This window comes from Scylla paramamosain, chromosome 29 (assembly GCF_035594125.1).
Source record: "Scylla paramamosain isolate STU-SP2022 chromosome 29, ASM3559412v1, whole genome shotgun sequence".
Taxonomy (NCBI): domain Eukaryota; kingdom Metazoa; phylum Arthropoda; class Malacostraca; order Decapoda; family Portunidae; genus Scylla; species Scylla paramamosain.
This window is the reverse complement of record NC_087179.1, coordinates 3,140,797-3,159,444: the sequence shown is the minus strand read 5'-3', so window position 1 is coordinate 3,159,444 and position 18,648 is coordinate 3,140,797. Positions and strand designations below refer to the sequence as shown.

At 39.4% G+C, this 18,648-nt stretch overlaps 1 protein-coding gene across 3 annotated transcripts in view; it reads right to left on the bottom strand.

Annotated features, from left to right (window-relative positions):
• Positions 1 to 17,738, bottom strand: part of LOC135115176 (procathepsin L-like) — a 28,079-nt gene extending 10,341 nt beyond the window's left edge. For 2 of the 3 annotated variants that reach the window (XM_064031673.1, XM_064031675.1), the window contains exon 1: positions 17,603 to 17,738. The gene's annotated coding sequence lies outside the window, so the exon portion shown is untranslated. The remainder of the gene's footprint in view (positions 1 to 17,602) is intronic. The other variant, XM_064031674.1, reaches the window with a different exon arrangement.
• Between the last annotated feature and the right edge of the window lie 910 nt (positions 17,739 to 18,648).

Here is an 18,648-nt window from a genome sequence, read left to right as displayed (position 1 = left end):
CAACCTGAATGGGAATCTAATCAACACCTGTTGAGTTTAGTTGAACCGGGGGTGTAAGGCGAAACAGAGCAACAGGTGGGGTAGCAAGCGACTACTCAAATAACCAGCAAATAAGAACTTAAAATTAAATGCACAAATATATATGCCAAAATCTTAAAAAGATCCTAGGCAACACATCAAGGTTGGCCAAGAAGAACTGTTAAAGAAGGTAATAAACTTCACTTTATATTTCTGCCCGGAACCATGCCAAGTCTGTTCTCCAACTAGCCAAAAACTCCTTCATTAATAGAAAATGTCAAAACCTTTCAAGATCTAACTCCCCTCGTGATTTCTGGCATCTAGCCAAAAAATATCTCCAATAACTTTGCTTCTTCTTCTTTCCCTCCTCTACTTCAACCAGATGGCACCACTGCTATCACATCTATTTCTAAAGCTGAACTCTTTGCTCAAACCTTTGCTAGAAACTCTACCTTGGACGATTCTGGGCTTGTTCCTCCCTCTCCTCCACCCTCTGACTACTTCATGCCACCTATTAAAATTCTTCGCAATGATGTTTTCCATGCCCTCGCTGGCCTAAACCCTCGGAAGGCTTATGGACCTGATGGGGTCCCTCCTATTGTTCTCCGAAACTGTGCCTCCGTGCTTGCACCTTGCCTAGTCAAACTCTTTCAGCTCTGTCTGTCAACATCTACCTTTCCTTCTTGCTGGAAGTTTGCCTACATTCAACCTGTTCCTAAAAAGGGTGACCGCTCTAATCCCTCAAACTACCGTCCTATTGCTTTAATTTCCTGCTTATCTAAAGTTTTTGAATCTATCCTCAACAGGAAGATTCTTCAACATCTATCACTTCACAACCTTCTATCCGATCGCCAGTATGGGTTCCGTCAAGGCCGCTCTACTGGTGATCTTCTGGCTTTCCTTACTGAGTCTTGGTCATCCTCTTTTAGAGATTTTCGTGAAACTTTTGCTGTTGCCTTGGACATATCAAAAGCCTTTGATAGAGTCTGGCACAAAGCTTTGATTTCCAAACTACCCTCCTACGGTTTCTATCATTCTCTCTGTAACTTCATCTCAAGTTTCCTTTCTGACTGTTCTATTGCTGCTGTGGTAGACGGTCACTGTTCTTCTCCTAAATCTATTAACAGTGGTGTTCCTCAGGGTTCTGTCCTGTCACCCACTCTCTTCTTATTATTCATTAATGATCTTCTAAACCAAACTTCTTGTCCTATCCACTCCTACGCTGATGATACCACCCTGCACTTTTCCATGTCTTTTCATAGACGTCCAACCCTTCAGGAGGTAAACATATCACGCAGAGAAGCCACAGAACGCCTGACTTCTGATCTTTCTAAAATTTCTGATTGGGGCAGAACAAACTTGGTATTGTTCAATGCCTCAAAAACTCAATTCCTCCATCTATCAACTCGACACAACCTTCCAGACAACTATCCCCTCTTCTTCACTGACACTCAACTGTCCCCCTCTTCTACACTGAACATCCTCGGTCTGTCCTTTACTTATAATCTGAACTGGAAACTTCACATCTCATCTCTACCTAAAACAGCTTCTATGAAGTTAGGTGTTCTGAGACGTCTCCGCCAGTTTTTCTCACCCCCCCAGCTGCTAACTCTGTACAAGGGCCTTATCCGTCCATGTATGGAGTATGCTTCACATGTCTGGGGGGGGTTCCACTCATACTGCTCTTCTAGACAGGGTGGAATCAAAAGCTTTTCGTCTCATCAACTCCTCTCCTCTAACTGACTGTCTTCAGCCTCTCTCTCACCGCCGCAATGTTGCATATCTAGCTGTCTTCTACCGCTATTTTCATGCTAACTACTCTTCTGATCTTGCAAACTGCATGCCTCCCCTCCTTCCGCGGCCTCGCTGCACAAGACTTTCTTCTTTCTCTCACTCCTATTCTGTCCACCTCTCTAACGCAAGAGTTAACCAGTATTCTCAGTCATTCATCCCTTTCTCTGGTAAACTCTGGAACTCCCTGCCTGCTTCTGTATTTCCACCTTCCTACGACTTGAATTCCTTCAAGAGGGAGGTTTCAAGACACTTATCCACCAATTTTTGACCACTGCTTTGACCCTTTTATGGGACTGGCATTTCATTGGGCATTTTTTTTTATTAGATTTTTGTTGCCCTTGGCCAGTGTCCTTCCTACATAAAAAAAAAAAAACTAATAGCAAGTGACCAAGTAACTCTAGGTAAATTTCAGAGCACAATATAATTTAGGGGAAAAATGGAGTAGATATCAGACTACTTTCAACCAATTAGAAGCTACACTGTTAACTAATATATATATATATATATATATATATATATATATATATATATATATATATATATATATATATATATATATATATATATATATATATAGGCTATGAATAAATTTCAGACTAAGAACGACAAAAAAAAAAAAAATACAGTGAACAGTTAACTAAATTTGAAATTCAAATAGAACTATTGAGAAGTAACTTAATAATACCCATCCTACTTCCATGATCAGAAAGCAACTTAATAGAAGCTTACAAGTTATAACCTTACCAGGGTTTTCAGGAAACATATAACTGAGTGGCCTTCATTTTGGAATAAGTATATAGGATTAATCCATCAAAGAGAAGGTATTTCAAAGATAAAAGTAAATTCTCCTATCTATTAAGCCAAGTAAGGGGTACTGCCTACTTAATAATTTCTGAAGTAGCTGTTATTGAAGAAAATTATGACATTACTTTCAAGCTGCCCAGAGAAAATTATGATGATAAGGAGCAAATAACCACCAAACTGGTCTATAAACTCTTGACCTACCCTAACCATAATTACAAGGATTTGCAACTTTTTAGGATGTGTCAAAAACATATTAAAATCCTTAATATGAAATATTAAAATATTAAAATCCTTAATATGAGGAAGCAGCCTTGCTCATAAACATTATATAAATGAAATTAAATAAGAAATCACAAGAAATACTGTATTTAAAATGCTGAAAGAGATATTTCACATTTAAGGAAATAGATGAGTCATTCCTAAAAATATGCAAGAACATGAGTAATGATGAGATATCTAAGCCGAGTAAACCGGATTCTGATAACAAAAGTTACCCTGAATGAGTGAATAAGACCCCATCCTATAAAATGAAGGGAGGTGAATCCAGAACTACTGCCCCAGTACCTAAGAGCAGACAACGTTATGGGGCCACTGAAACAATAGGTACCTTTTCTGTCACTGTGAATAAGATGCCAGAGCTACCACCCCATACTAATTATAATAACAAGAAAGGCGCAAGACAAAACTCCAACAATTAAGAAATGTGCGTTTTGCCCCGAACCGCATAACCCAGTATACTGTGGCAATTATCAAGGGTTAGAGAGGAGAGTGAATAGACTAGTGGAGTTGAGAAGACGCACATAATGCGTAAGTGAATTACATCAAATGAAAGACTATAAAACTAAACTGCATATGTGCCCTATATGTAAGAGAGGAGTGCAACATGTAACTGTATGTGAGATAATTGGGTATGAAACTAAATTCACCCCCTCACATAATGAAACCAATAATAACCATTTTATTTCTCCTGCAGCAGTTTTTTCAATTCGGGGCGTTCTCTATGTACTAAGTTGCTGGTGATCGCCGGCTGTTTTAATGTATGGGTCGATCAATTCTCCTACAGTTCTCTGAAGAAGCACTTTCTAAGACCGCCTCTCGTGATTCATCTTGAAGCACTGTACTTAAATGCTACAAAACATTAATCGTAAGTGTTTATGCTAACAGTATCCCCGGGATCTGATGATGCACACACTACAGAACAGTTATTATAAGCTAAATACTCGCAACTAGGCTCTCAGTGTTTTCACATTTATTTCTAGTTTTCTGCTACATATTTAGTTCGAAACATTTTCCATTAGTTTCTACTGGGACTAATGTTTTATCTGGCAAATTCCCAGAAGAGTCGAACAAGTATTATTTGTACTGCCAGGATATTGTGACTGCCGAAACCGTGCGAAGACGAAAGGACTGACCGATACTAGACACCCCGACTTCTCGAAAACACCCTACAAACCCGAGACGGGAGATATGACTTTGTAGTGTTGTTGTAAATCCTCAGTTTATGTATGTGCTGTAGTTGATTGCACGAACATATCAGAAAAAAAAATAACCAAGGTATGAATAACCAAAAAATTCCAAGGTATGGTTGTATTTCCAAAGAAGAAAGCGACAACTCCAAGAAGACATTGGGAGACACGATGTAAACAAACAAACAGCAACTCAGAGAGATGTTGGGAGACACGATGTAAAGAGATAATCTGCACCAGTGTCCCACTAAGATCTGGCATCAAAACGTTTTATTTTTTTTTCATATATGGCTTTGTATATATATATATATATATATATATATATATATATATATATATATATATATATATATATATATATATATATATATATATATATATTGGTGCATTAACTGTATAACTTAAATGGATAGCTAAAGTAAGGTCATATAGAAAGAAAAATAGTATTAGTCCCAAGGTGATGATACGTCCCAAACCCAACATAATGTGCGCTGTATTTATAGGTCGTTTTGCCACATTTCTTGCTCTTTACTTGATGATGGGAGCTAAAAATGTTTTTTTATTTTATTAGTTTTGATAACATACAAATTATGTAATTTTTTTTTCCAGCTGCCCGCCTTTTGTGTGTAAAATTAAGTTTTTCCGACCATAGCAAACGTCCCAATAGCAGAAATAGAAATTGGTAGTCAAAGATGACTGGTGAAAGCGAAGGTTCTGTTCGAAACAGGAACACAGAAGTGTTTCATAAGTAAGGAACCGTGGCAGCTTTAAATCTCCCAGTAACAGACAGAATCAATTAAAGTTCTCGGTTTTCCTAATCCCAAACTTATGACATAGTAAGACCCATCATACAATTAGGTAAATTTAAGACAAGAATAAGAGCAGTGGTTATTCCAGACGTGAACACCGATCTATCAAAAGTTATAAGGAAATCGCAGACTTCTTAGGAATAAAGGCTAAAAAATTAGCGGATCATAACATAACATCAAATGAGGTGGGTCCGATTCAACTAATAATAGGTTCAGATTACAATGGGAAGTTTGTTGGAAAACCTTAATCCTAGATCACTAAACTTGTTTCCCAGTTACACTATCACTAAACTAGGTTTTCTCACACCCATTTTGGAAAATTGAAAAAAAAAAACATACCAAATACACAGTTTTATTAAAGTAAACATTAACACACTTAATTTTCGGTATATAACTAATACCCAGACCTATTATTTATTACTTTTTTCCCTTAATTACATTTTCCAATGAATTATAAAAGTATGAAAACTGAAAAAAATGACAAAATTTAGAAAAAAATAATCATTAAAAAAAATATATAAATAAACCACATATTTCCTTCTTCTTTTGTAGTTTTCTTCCAGATGGATTAGCTGTACACTCAGAGACTAATCCAACTCAAGTAGGGTGTTAGAAACCCGATCTGTAACTAAAACGGGAGCAGTAAACTCGGGTGTAAGGCACCCGAATGGTAATTTATAGAAAAACCTGTGCGCGCAGCGGACAAAAACGTGACTCGCCTGTCTGAGCTTGTGAAACAATGAAGGTTCTCACATGGGAACATCACGTGATCAATGTGACTTCACTAGCCCCGGGCGTCTCATACCCGAGATTAGTTCTCTAGGGTTAAGGAAATATAACGTTGAAATGCTGACCACAGCTGGCGGGATTCTCACGGTAGGACTACTGTTACCTGCTAAGTGTGTACTACCAACTCACAGAGTAGACCTGGTCTTTGTGACACCAATCCTGTCCCTACTATAAGCCCGTATTGGAACTCAAATCATCCCTAGTGAACTACCCAATATCACAGAGGAAAGGAATCTATCCATAAGCTATATCAATTAGATGCTATAGGAATATATTCTAAGGCTTCAGCTGTCGAAAAGCAAATGACCCAATATTACTTCGACAAAACAGTAGACAATGGAGACAACCAATATTAGATCAGATTACCATGAAAAATAAATTCACCATCCTTACCAGTTATATCAATTCCAGGGGTCAAGGGTATACCTCTCACCTAATTCCTCTGACTATAAGAAATTCTTTGACTACTTAACTTCCAAAGTGAACCACATTCTGACTCTCTTCTCTTTTGCAGAGATCTCCATTCTTGAAGACTTCAATGTTCACCACCAGCTTTGGCTTTCCTCTCCCTTCACTGACCATCCTGGTGAACTAACCTTTAACTTTGCTACCCTCAACGACCTAGAGCAATTAGTGCAACACCCTACTCATATTCCTGACCGTCTTGGAGATACGCCCAACATTCTTGACCTTTTCCTGACCTCTAATCCTTCTGCTTATGCTGTCACCCTCTCTTCTCTGTTGGGCTCTTTCGATAACGATCTCATATCTGTATCTTGTCCTATCGCTCCAATCCCTCCTCAGGATTCTCTAAGCGAAGGTGCCTCTGGCGTTTTGCCTCTGCTAGCTGGGGGACCTGAGGAAGTATTTTGCTGATTTTCCTTGGAATGACTACTGCTTCCGTGTCAGAGACCCGTCTTTGTGTGCCGAGCGCATAACAGAGGTGATAGTGTCTGGCATGGAGGCGTACATTCCTCACTTTTTTTTCTCGACGTAAACCTTCCAAACCTTGGTTTAACACAGCTTGTTCTCGTGCTATACATGATAAGGAGGTGGCGCACAAAAGGCACTTAGGCCTTACACCACCAGAACCTCATGCACTTTATATTTCTGCTCGGAACCATGCCAAGTCCGTTCCCCAACTAGCCAAAAACTCCTTCATTAATAGAAAGTGTCAAAGTCTTTCAAGATCTAACTCCCCTTGTGACTGTGACTTCCGGCATCTAGCAAAAAATATTTCCAACAACTTTGTTCCTTCTTTCCCTTCTTTATTTCAACCAGATGGCATCACTGCCATCAGATCTATCTCTAAAGCTTAACTCTTCGCTCAAACCTTTGCTAAAAACTCTACCTTGGACGATTCAGGGCTTGTTCCTCCATGTCCTCCACCCTTTGACTACTTCATGCTATCTATTAAAATTCTTTGCAATTATGTTTTCCATGCCCTCGCTGGCCTAAACCCTCGAAAGGCTTATGGACCTGATGGGGTCCTTCCTGTTGTTCTCCGAAACTGTGTCTCCGTGCTTCCACCTTGCATAGTCAAACTCTTTCAACTCTGCCTGTCAATATCTACCTTTCCTTCTTCCTGGAAGTTTCTCTACATTCAGCCTGTTCCTTAAAAGGGTGACCGTTCTAATCCCTCAAACTACTGTCTTATTGCTTTAATTTCCTGCCTATCTAAAGTTTTTGAATCTATCCTTAACAAGAAGGTTCTTAAACATCTATCACTTCACAACCTTCTATCTGATCGCCAGTATGGGTTCCGTCAAGGCCGTTCTAATGGTGATCTTCTGGCTTTCCTTACTGAGTATTGGTCATCCTCTTTTAGAGATTTTAGTGAAACTTTTGCTGTTGCCTTGGATATATCAAAAGCTTTTTGATAGAGTCTGGCACGAAGCTTTGATTTTTAAACTACCCTCCTACGGCTTCTATCCTTCTCTCTCTGTAACTTCATCTCAAGCTTCCTCTCCAACCGTTCTATTGCTGCTGTGGTGTTCCTTAGATTTTTGTCATGTCACCCACTCTCTTGTTATTATTAATCAATGACCTTCTAAACCAAACTTCTTGTCCTGTCCACTCCTACGCTGATGATACCACCGTGCACGTTTCCACGTCTTTTCATAGATATCCATCCCTTCAGGAAGTAAACCTCGCATGCGGGGAAGCCACATTGTGCCTGACTTCTGATCTTTCTAAATTTTCTGATTGGGCAGAGCAAACTTTATGTTGTTCAATGCCTCAAAAACTCAATTCTTCCATCTATCATCTCGACACAACCTTCCAGACAACTATCTCCTTTTTTTCAATGACACTCAACTGTTCAACTCTTCTACACTGAACATCCTTGGTCTGTCCTTTACTTATAATTTGAACTGGAAATTTCACATCTCATCTCTGGCTAAAACAGCTTCCGTGAAGTTAGGTGTTCTGAGACGTCTCCGTCAGTTTTTCTTATCCCCACCCCCATAGCTGTTAACTCTGTACAAGGGCCTTATTCGTCCATGTATGGAGTATGCTTCACATGTCTCGGTGGATTCCACTCATACCGCTTTTCTAGACAGGGTGGAATCAAAAGGTTTTCGTTTCATCAGCTCCTTTCCTTGAATTGACTGTCTTCAGCCTCTCTCATTACCACAATGTTGCATCTCTACCTGTCTTCTACCGCTATTTTCATGCTAACTGCTCTTCTGATCTTGCTAACTGCATGCCTCCCCTCTTCCCGCGGCCTTGCTGCGCAAGACTTTCTTCTTTCTGTCACCCCTATTCTGTCCACCTCTCTAATGCAAGAGTTAACCAGTATTCTCAATCATTCATTCCTTTCTCTGGTAAACTCTGGAACTCTCTGCCAGCTTCTGTATTTCCATTTCCTATGACTTGAATTCCTTTAAGAGGGAGGTTTCAAGACACCTATCCTTCAATTTTTGACTAACGCTGTGGACTGGCATCTCAGTGGGCTTTTTTTTTATTTCATTGGATTTTTCTTGCCCTTGGCGAGTGTCCCTCCTACATAAAAAAAATAAATAAAAAATCAACTGGTGAACTAAATTATGGAAAAATAATCCTATGTTAAAACAATATTAGAGTATCATAAGAAATCAAACCGCAAGTAATTTCAGAGAGAATAGAGGAACCAGTAAATCATAAAACTGGCCATTACCTCCCCCATCATGTGGTAAAGAAAGACTGTCACCCTACCAATAAAGGTGGTCTTCAATTGCAGTTCATGGGCAACCAAAGGAGCAAACTTTCTACATTATTGTTTGCATGCAGGACTCACCCTAACCAAGAATTTACTTGACATGTTGGTGAAATTCCTTCTGAACCCAAACTCTTTGGTAGCTGACATATCTAAAGCATTTCTAAGGATTGGTTTGACAGAAGACAGAAATTTCACAACGTTCTTATGGCCAAGATATCCAAGTGATGATAATAATTATGGATGTGTACCGGATTAAACCCGTCTTCTTTCGCTCATGTTCAAGCCCATTTCTGTTATGTTCGACTTACATCATTTCCACAAAGCTGGTTATTCTGAAACAGATCGTGTATTTTACATGGACAACTTAAAAATAACCGTGGACACAAAGGAAGAAGCGACAACTCTATATAAAAAGATCCCAAAAGAGGGTTTAGCCGCTAACATGCCTCTGCAGAGTTGGAATAGCTACTCAAAAATCCTATAAAATTTTTAATGGAACGACTTGAATCAGAGTCACCTGTGATGCAAACTTTATGGGTATGGTGTGGGATGTGATTGGTGATAGAATAAGTCTACACCAGCCACAATATCCTGAACAAAATCTGATTAAAAAATCCTTGCTAAGCCAAATATTTTTTTTTATTTGATTCCTTGGGTATAATAAGCACTATAACAATAAGGGAGAAAATGCTAATACAGAAAATAAGCTTGGAAGGAGAAAATGAGTTGGGATACCTTCCTCTCAGAATATTATTTATCCGAATGGGAAAAAAAAAATAAATAAAGGAGGATTGTGTTGTAGGAACTGAGGTCTCCATTCCCAGACAAGTCGATTTAAACCAACATGACGATGTACAACTTTATATCAGTGACACGTCTTCAAAGCCATGGTACAGCAGCCTACTCAGTCACAGATAATCATGGTGAGTTGGTAATGTCGAAATCACGAGTAGCACCGATGAAAACCCGAACGTGGCCTCATTTAGAATTAACGACAGTATGAATGGGTACTTGGTTAGCTAAGTATTTAGTGGAAATAGCTACGAAAGATTAACTAGGAAGTAAAGTGATAAACCATCTCTGTAAGCAAGTAGTAATATGCACCGACAGTGAAATCTGCTTACACGGGATGAATAAAAATTAAGACAAAAATACATATGTAAAAAATAGAGTAGAGAAAATACTGTCGACAAAAAAAAAAAAGAGACTTTGAGTACCTTTATAGTCCTACCAAAGAAAATCCAGCAGATCTCTTAACAAGAGGTATAACATTCTCCAAACTATTGAAAACGGAGCAAAATCGTTCCATTCGGCCTTTAGCTAGGATATCAAAATTGTACCCTGATGAGAACGGTATCATTAGAATAGCCGAAATCATGGTAATGAGAGAAAGGAATCTCAAAACTATAAATAAACTAATTTCGCTGGAGTGCTCTTCCAAGCCTATTTTAATCAACTTTGTTGAGGTCAGCAGACCCGGAAGGTTGCTCCATATTCGGGAGAGACCAGGCCATCCTAGTGGCATCTCAAAGATCATAGGATAGATGGAGGAATTTAATCTCAGGTGATCATATTACCTGAATATGGATTCAGGTCACGTCCGGCTCCAGGATGTGGAAATTCCTATTTGTATCATACTATATAAATGCGTTGGTTTGTGTTGTGACTTGTATATAAATTGTAAAAATCATATTAAGGGGCAATGAAGGTTAATCTAATACAAACTAAGTATTAGTTATTAAACTAAATAAAATAGACAATAGAAGTGAGGAGAATGCGCTTCTTTTCTTTTTTGACGTGGCAAAGAGGCAAGGAGGCAGCGAGAACCCCAGCTTGACTTAGTAGTCGCCTATCAGCCATCACGAGCACAGCAGTCTTACCAAGACGCATTCTCGCTACTCTACCAGTTTTCTTTAGTTAAATTCGCTAAGTTAACGAGAACTTTTAAGTCGGAACAATTATATATCCCAAGTTTCTGTCTTATCTACGAAACACGGCCAGCCGCTGGCTTGGAACACCAGCGACCGTCACTCATCCTTGGCCGTCCATATAATTCCCATCCATGTGGTCTACAACAGCCAAGTGATAATCTGTTTAAAATTGTGTTTAGTAATGTTTTTTTTGTGATTATGTGCTAGCTGGCAGGCAAAAGGGTGAATGAAGTCATAAAATAGTTTTAAGAAGCGCACCAAAACACACTTTAATGACTTTAAATACGTTTTTTTTTTCTTTTTTTTTCTCTTTACATATTAGAGTATCTAACATCTATACCTATCTATGTGCCTGTCATAGGTAGGTAAACAGATACATGAATGTTATATACAAGATTATATATATAAAAAAAAGAAAAAAAAGTTGTATAACATCAATCTACCTACCTAAGCTAATCAAGACCTTAACAAATTACACAACTGGTGCCTAAGTAATAGACTTACTATTAATACCAATAAAACTTACTCTATGTTATTTTCTAATAAAATAAATGTTCTCTTGCCTGACCTAACAATTAATAATAACATTATAAGTAGAACAACCAGTTTTAAGTTTTTGGGAGTCATGTTTGACGAAAACCTCAACTTTAAATCCCATATAAATCATGTATGTATCAAACTTTCATGAAACACTGCAATGCTGTATAGACTGGAAGATTTTATGCCCTGTGAAATACTGAAAACTTTGTATTATGCACATATAAATATCCACACCTTCTTTACTGTAATCCTATTTGGAGTACCACTTATGCCACCCATCTGACATGCTTTGACAGACTACATAAGAAAATAATCAGAATTATCACAGGAGGTTCTTACCTCGACCACACCACTCCTCTATTTAAAAACACACACCAAAAAAAAAAAAAAAATCTTAAAATTCAAGATATAACTAAACTTTCAATTACAAACTGCATATACAAAAATCAGAGCAGTGCCTCACTTGATTCTCATCAATATCCCATATGACATAGAGAACAGCTTTGCCTTCCATCCCATCGCCATGCACTCGTCTGACACTCCACCATGTTCTTAGGATCTTTAATTTGGAATTCTCTTCCTCAGGATATTAAGAATGCTACCTCTCTCTGCACTTTTAAAAACAAACTTAAATGCCATCTGTTGGATTCTTATTAATTCTTATATGACAAAATTGCCTTTTTTCATTCAGTTCCACCTAACATCATCTTCCCTCCTTCTCTTCCTTATATAGTACTGTGTGCTGTATCGTATTTAATTTGCTCTACATTGTATGTTTTTCTTTTTTTGTTTATGTATTCATTTGTTTATTTATTCATTATTATTTTTTGTCTCTATTATTGTATATTGATTTTGCTTTGTTTCTTTTAGTTTATATTCTACTTTCATTATAGATTCTAGTTGTGTTTAGTAGTCTGTAATTTGTATGTTTAATATTTCATTGATTTTTTCTCAACTATTATTACTTCTATTATTATTACTGTTTGTTATTATTAAGATCTTTATTATTTTGTGCCTGAAAAGCTTATGTTTATAAAAAGGCTGGCCTAATATTAATGTATACATAAAACATATTATGTACTGACTTTATTGGCTATTAATAAATGTTTAAATGTTTAAATGTTTAATTGCGTGTGAGTGTGTGAATGCATATATATATATATATATATATATATATATATATATATATATATATATATATATATATATATATATATATTGTTATGACCAGACCCAGGCCCTCTTACAGATACCACTAATGCCACTAATTCAGGTCCCCTTTCCCTTGGTTACCACCCTTATAGCCTAGTGTGAGGCAAATCACTACACGAATCCAGTCAATCCACTCGTCGCAAACAGCTATAGTCTTATCCACGGCCACACTATAATTCTAAATGAAATCGTCAAATTGATTAGTCATAAAATGAACCTCTTATAGCTGCTGCTCACTCGGATCAGCTTCCCCTAGACTACTTTCTCTGCAATGTAGTGCAGGGTTTCCTATAACAAAAGACACGAATCCAGGTAACTCATTGTGGCTACACACAACAAATCCTTCTAGGTTGCCACCCTGTCTCACCCACAGGGGAAAAAAAAAAACTTAACACACTTGCTAAAAAAGGACTCACAAGTACACGTCCTAGGGAAAGACATGACTAGGGTAGCCCATAATACCTAATGAGTAAACCACCCACAATAGCATCCACGCACTGGTCAATACGATAATCTTCGATTTCTCAGAGGACAGACTGTACCCCTAACAGTGACGAGTCTGGAGAAATGGAAGCCTGTCAAATTAGGAGCGAATACAAAAGATATCCTCTGGTTGCAGAGAGGCCAGGAGACAAGGGAACACATCCTACACTCCCTCGCTCTCTTCTCTCTTTCTTTGTATTCTTATATTTGTTTGTCATTAGGCTGCTTTACATAACATCCCCTCTCAGAGGAAAAAAAAGTTATACCTATATCTGAATTTTTTTGGTTGAGCTAAACAAAAAACTAAATCAGCACCCAAGACAAATATACATTGATTACATAATTCTTTTCAACATTATTTAACATCAACAAGGCAACTTATAGCCTACTTATGTACACAAAGCTACAAAATAATATGGGATGCTACAACAGCCTAGTCCTACTTCAAGACACAATCAGTGCCAGTTCTTGCATCTCCTACTCCTGTGTCTCTGCCTATCAGACATGCCCTATCCTGACCTCTACGGTAGTGCTGTCGTGAGGATCTCCTTATACAGGGTGCCTTATATCTATTTTCCTCCAGCAGCTACTGTTGCTCCAGCTTCTACGGTGACTCTTATCTTTCCTCCTCTTTCTCTATTGTCTCTTCGTGCCTTTACCTTCACTACCATGCAGCCTACTCTCGCCTCTTCTCTCTCTACTGCATGCCCAACCCCTCCTGTTCTTTCTTTTCTTACCATCACTAATACAGGAGTATATACATCAAGAACAGCCCTTCTCATATTCAACACTTGCACCAGATGCTTTAGCATCATATTGCTCCAGCACAGCACCACCAGTTAGTTCACTTCTTGGTTGATGGGAATCCACTTCTGGCCTCCAAGGCCCTTGGCCCTCCCACTACTTATCATCAGAGGACACTCCTATTTTCTCCTTTGGGCCATCATCATTGCCCGTGTCCTCACGCTCGCCCGCTTCTGGCTTCTTGGAGCCTCCATGTCACACCCAGAAAACAAGTTAACTAAAAGTGCCACTTTCTCGGGGGAAACAAAGAGATATTAACAGCCTGCTCTAACTCAAATAAAATTGTACTTCTTTGATGTGACATAGCCAAGCTCATCACTAACTGTCAAGCACAACACTACTGCAACCCATTTCTCCTGTCGGTCTTTTTCCAACACAAGAGTCACCACAACGAGCAAACGGCTGTCCTGGAACAGAATACAGCAAACACACTCCCACACCCTGGGCGAAACTTCCACACATGGCCAACCAGACAACAAATCCCGGTTTCAAACCGAGCCTGGCTTAAAGTGCAATTGGGCCAACTCAATGGGTCCCAGCAACTACTCCTGAGTGTAATCTCATCTCAACTTCCGGCCCTCCAGAGAAGACTTGTATCACTCGCTATACACTGTACCACACAGGCCCAGCACCTGACACGCAAGAACAACTTAGTTACATAAAACCTTCAGCAACACTGGGTGCTTCACGAGCAGCAGACAACATCTCTCAGCAGAGAGCTTTCCTTATAAGTACCTCATCATGTCGAGCTGTGACGTCTACACCAGTCGTGACATGTTCATAACTCGCCCAGGAAGGAGGAATTGGGTCCACAATATCCTTCATCAATCCTGTGAAGGGGAAAATTTTAGCCATAGCACTGTGGAGAGGGGCCTTGGACAGGAGGTGGCACGGCTTGCCCATCTAGCCAATGCGGCAACTTTCAACAATTGCCGCCACACCATGCCACGAAAACCGCCGCAACTGCTCCCGAGTCTTCCTGATTCCAAAACGGCTAATCACCGGCTCTCCACATGGTAACTGCACCCGTGCCTCCTTTGTTTCGGATGGCACAACAAAACGGAATATCTTCTTTCCGTCCTCTTCTACCCACCGGCTATTTAGGACATTGTTCCTAACATCAAACTCCTGATCCTCAACTTCCCTTCGCTCGCCTTGGCAGAGAACGGGGCAACGCGTCCCTGAGCGGCACATCCCTCATCAGGCACGCCACCAGCTGTATCTCAACTAAAGTAAGAAGTGGTCCACTAAGTGGACCAGCACCGGTCCTAGCAGGGGGGCACCCTGCTCCCCGCCTCCGGTACACTCCACAATGGAGGAAACTCCTAACTCCCCAGATGAGTTAGGAGTCTCCCCGCCCTCGGCAGTGACCTCTTACACAACAGGCACACCAGACTGCATACCGGAGCCCACGGTGTCCAATCCAAGTAACAACTCTGCCTTAGCACCACCTCCAGGGTGCACCACAAGGTGAGACAAACCAGCAAACAAACTATCCAAACCAAACACTCCGGCCTCACCCTTGGCAACACCCCCAACCAAGTCAAGTGCTTTCTGTAGTGGTTCTACCTTAGTGCAGTTAGCCCCATCACTTTGACTTGAGGATGAGCCCAACTCTGGGTCTCCCAAACCCTTGCCAGCAGTGGCACAGGCCTCTTGACACTGCCTCCACTGCAGCAAGAACACCTACTCTGCACTCCTTTCGTGGTGGCCTTGCCTTGTTGCAGTCGACTTCAGTAGTCACAGACGGTTTGAAGGCCCAGTCATGTCACAACATTCACTGAGTTGGGATCCTCAGCAACTCTGCTCCGGGACCCGGTCCACGGATGGAGGACTCACCCAGACTCTTCTACCTACCAGGTCATTTCCCAGGAGAAAATCGACTCCTACCACTGGCGGATCGCCCGCTAGTGCCAGTCGCGTCTCCTCGGTCACTAGCGGCACATAAGTTTCACTTCCTGCGTGGCGAACTTCACTGCTGCGCCTATCCCTCTGTACAGCGCAACCTCATCGGAGGCAACTCGCCTCCCAATAACATTCCTATATAAAGACTGCTGGACCGCCGCTTCACGCAGTACAGTCACAGGGTATTCAACTCCAGCAAACACAACAATGCCCTTGTACAAGAACGGCCGGTACCAGTTTAAACCAGACCTCTTGGGGGATGGTGAGGTATCAACAACTGATGATGGGTCAGGTAATCCTGCCTTTTCCTTCATATTACCAAACACAGACCAGACATTCCCACTCTCAAAGTGCCGGTCGTGTGACACAAATGATCCCATCAGCTTCTTGGGGAACTTAGGAGCTGTGAATGCCACAAGTTTGAGACAGTAAACTTAAGGTGTCAGGCTGTCTTACAGTAATAACACAGGCTGAGTACTAAACCTGGGAATGCTATGCATCAGGCGCGCAGTCTGTCTCTTTCCAGGGCTGATACTTATTACCTAATAGACTCCTTTCACCAACCTTATTTCCACCGCCACTACTATGACCAGGAACTCCCACTGGGCCGGCGCCACCGCCGCCTCCCACTAACCTATCACTAGCCGAACTAAACCCCACACTCATCCATGGTGCAGGGCGGTGGGCTAGAACATGGTAATCTGTCCACGGTGGCCACCTCTTTTAGGTTTTTTAAACCTCTTTTCCCGTAGGAGCGGGACGATGTCCTCGGCCATATTACCTTTAATTAGCGGCATATTGGATTATATTTTGTCATACCTTTTTCTGACTGTATGTAGCACAATGGGATAAAAAAAAAAACGGTAGTATCAACGAAGCACAAAGGTCTACATCTTAATCTATCTTGTAAGTCTCTCACAGTGTCTCTGTTGAGCATACGCAAACACTAGGTTGGTGATAGTTACCCTCCTTAGCGCTAGTGCACCGCGTGACAGAGTAGTAGTATATATATATATATATATATATATATATATATATATATATATATATATATATATATATATATATATATATTCATTTCCTTTGAAATTTACACAACGTAATGCGTCAAGAGTTTTCCGGAAAGGCAGAAGGAGGGAGAAAATTGCATATTATGACTGTGTGTATCATGCAAATATATAAAAGTATGTATGTTGTGTGCAATAATACTGTATGTACTATATGTAATATAGCATACATAATTAAATATCAATGGAAGCAGCCTTACTGGTAAGACGATAGAGAGATAGATAGATAGAGATAGATAGATAGATAGAATGCCTCCGCTTCCGCATTAGCGAAATATGTACGTTTGACATCTGCTTACACATCAACATACGCTGATCTCTGAATCGTAACATTCTATATATATATATATATATATATATATATATATATATATATATATATATATATATATATATATATATATATATATATATATATATATATTAGGAAAATACTGTGTATCCGTAGGAAACACACACACACACACACACACACACACACACACACAGTTTCAAGTTTGTCTTTCTGACCTTTATTCGAGTATTTTTTTTTTTCTTGTGATGCACGCTACTGCTGATGATATTAGCAATGGTAATTATAACAGCAGCAACAAAAACAACAACAACAATAACAATAACAACAACAACAACAACAACAACAAAAATAGCAACAACAACAGCAACCGCAACAACACCACCACCACCAACAACAACAGCAACAAGAACAAGAAAAACAATAACAATTAACATTTTTACGTTGATGTGAATGTTTTACGCGGTAAGTAATTACTCATGCACTTACCTTTTACTCTGTGTACTTGGTTCAGTTGTGTGCTTCAGCTGTATGCCTCACTCGCCCGACTGTGGCGGATGAGGAGGTACTGACTCAAGGGAAGTCTTATACGATGCCAACTCGAACATTTCCATTTGTTTTTTAATAATATTACATCACTTGAAATTGATGTTAAGAGTATATTTATCATGTAAGTTTTATTGTAAATTTGCCATTGTAAGAGAAAAGTTCCACATTCAGTGAAGTTTTCTGGCATGTGTAAACAAGTGTTTCTGAAGATCCGGTTGGTAACTAAGCTGCACCACACTTGCTATCAGTCTTGTGACTACAGAAAGTTATCGGTGAGCATTTTTGTTTTTCCTATTTCCTCTCTCTCTCTCTCTCTCTCTCTCTCTCTCTCTCTCTCTCTCTCTCATGAATACATAATCAACTTTCCTGAAAGAAACATTGCACATTCAACACTCATAAAATGGACTTCATGGATAAAATATATATATATATATATATATATATATATATATATATATATATATATATATATATATATATATATATATATATATATATATATATATATATATATATATATATATATATATATATATATATATATATATATATATGTGTGTGTGTGTGTGTGTGTGTGTGTGTGTGTGTGTGTGTGTGTGTGTTTAGAAGTCGTTGATCTGTCAAGACAAGAACCATTGTGAAGGTCAATGTGAAGGTCACAGGTTGCCGCATGCCGTGGTGATGCGGCAGTGGTGAAGTAATTGCAGTACCAGCATTGCATCATAGTGAGCAAAGCGGTCTGAGAAATCGCTTTTGTTTGCCGGCGTATATTATTACGCTATTGACACCATCGAAAGTCATTCCTGCCATAAACAGATCATCATCAGACAATCATCTCGAAATGGAGTAAATACTGTAATAAGTTCTATAGATTTTCCGCTTTCTTAGAACAACAATGTGAGCATAACTGTGTTATGCGTAATAGCGGATAATTTTCTTGTCAGCCATTCTATCAGTATCTTTATAGTATTTGATAAATATCAAAA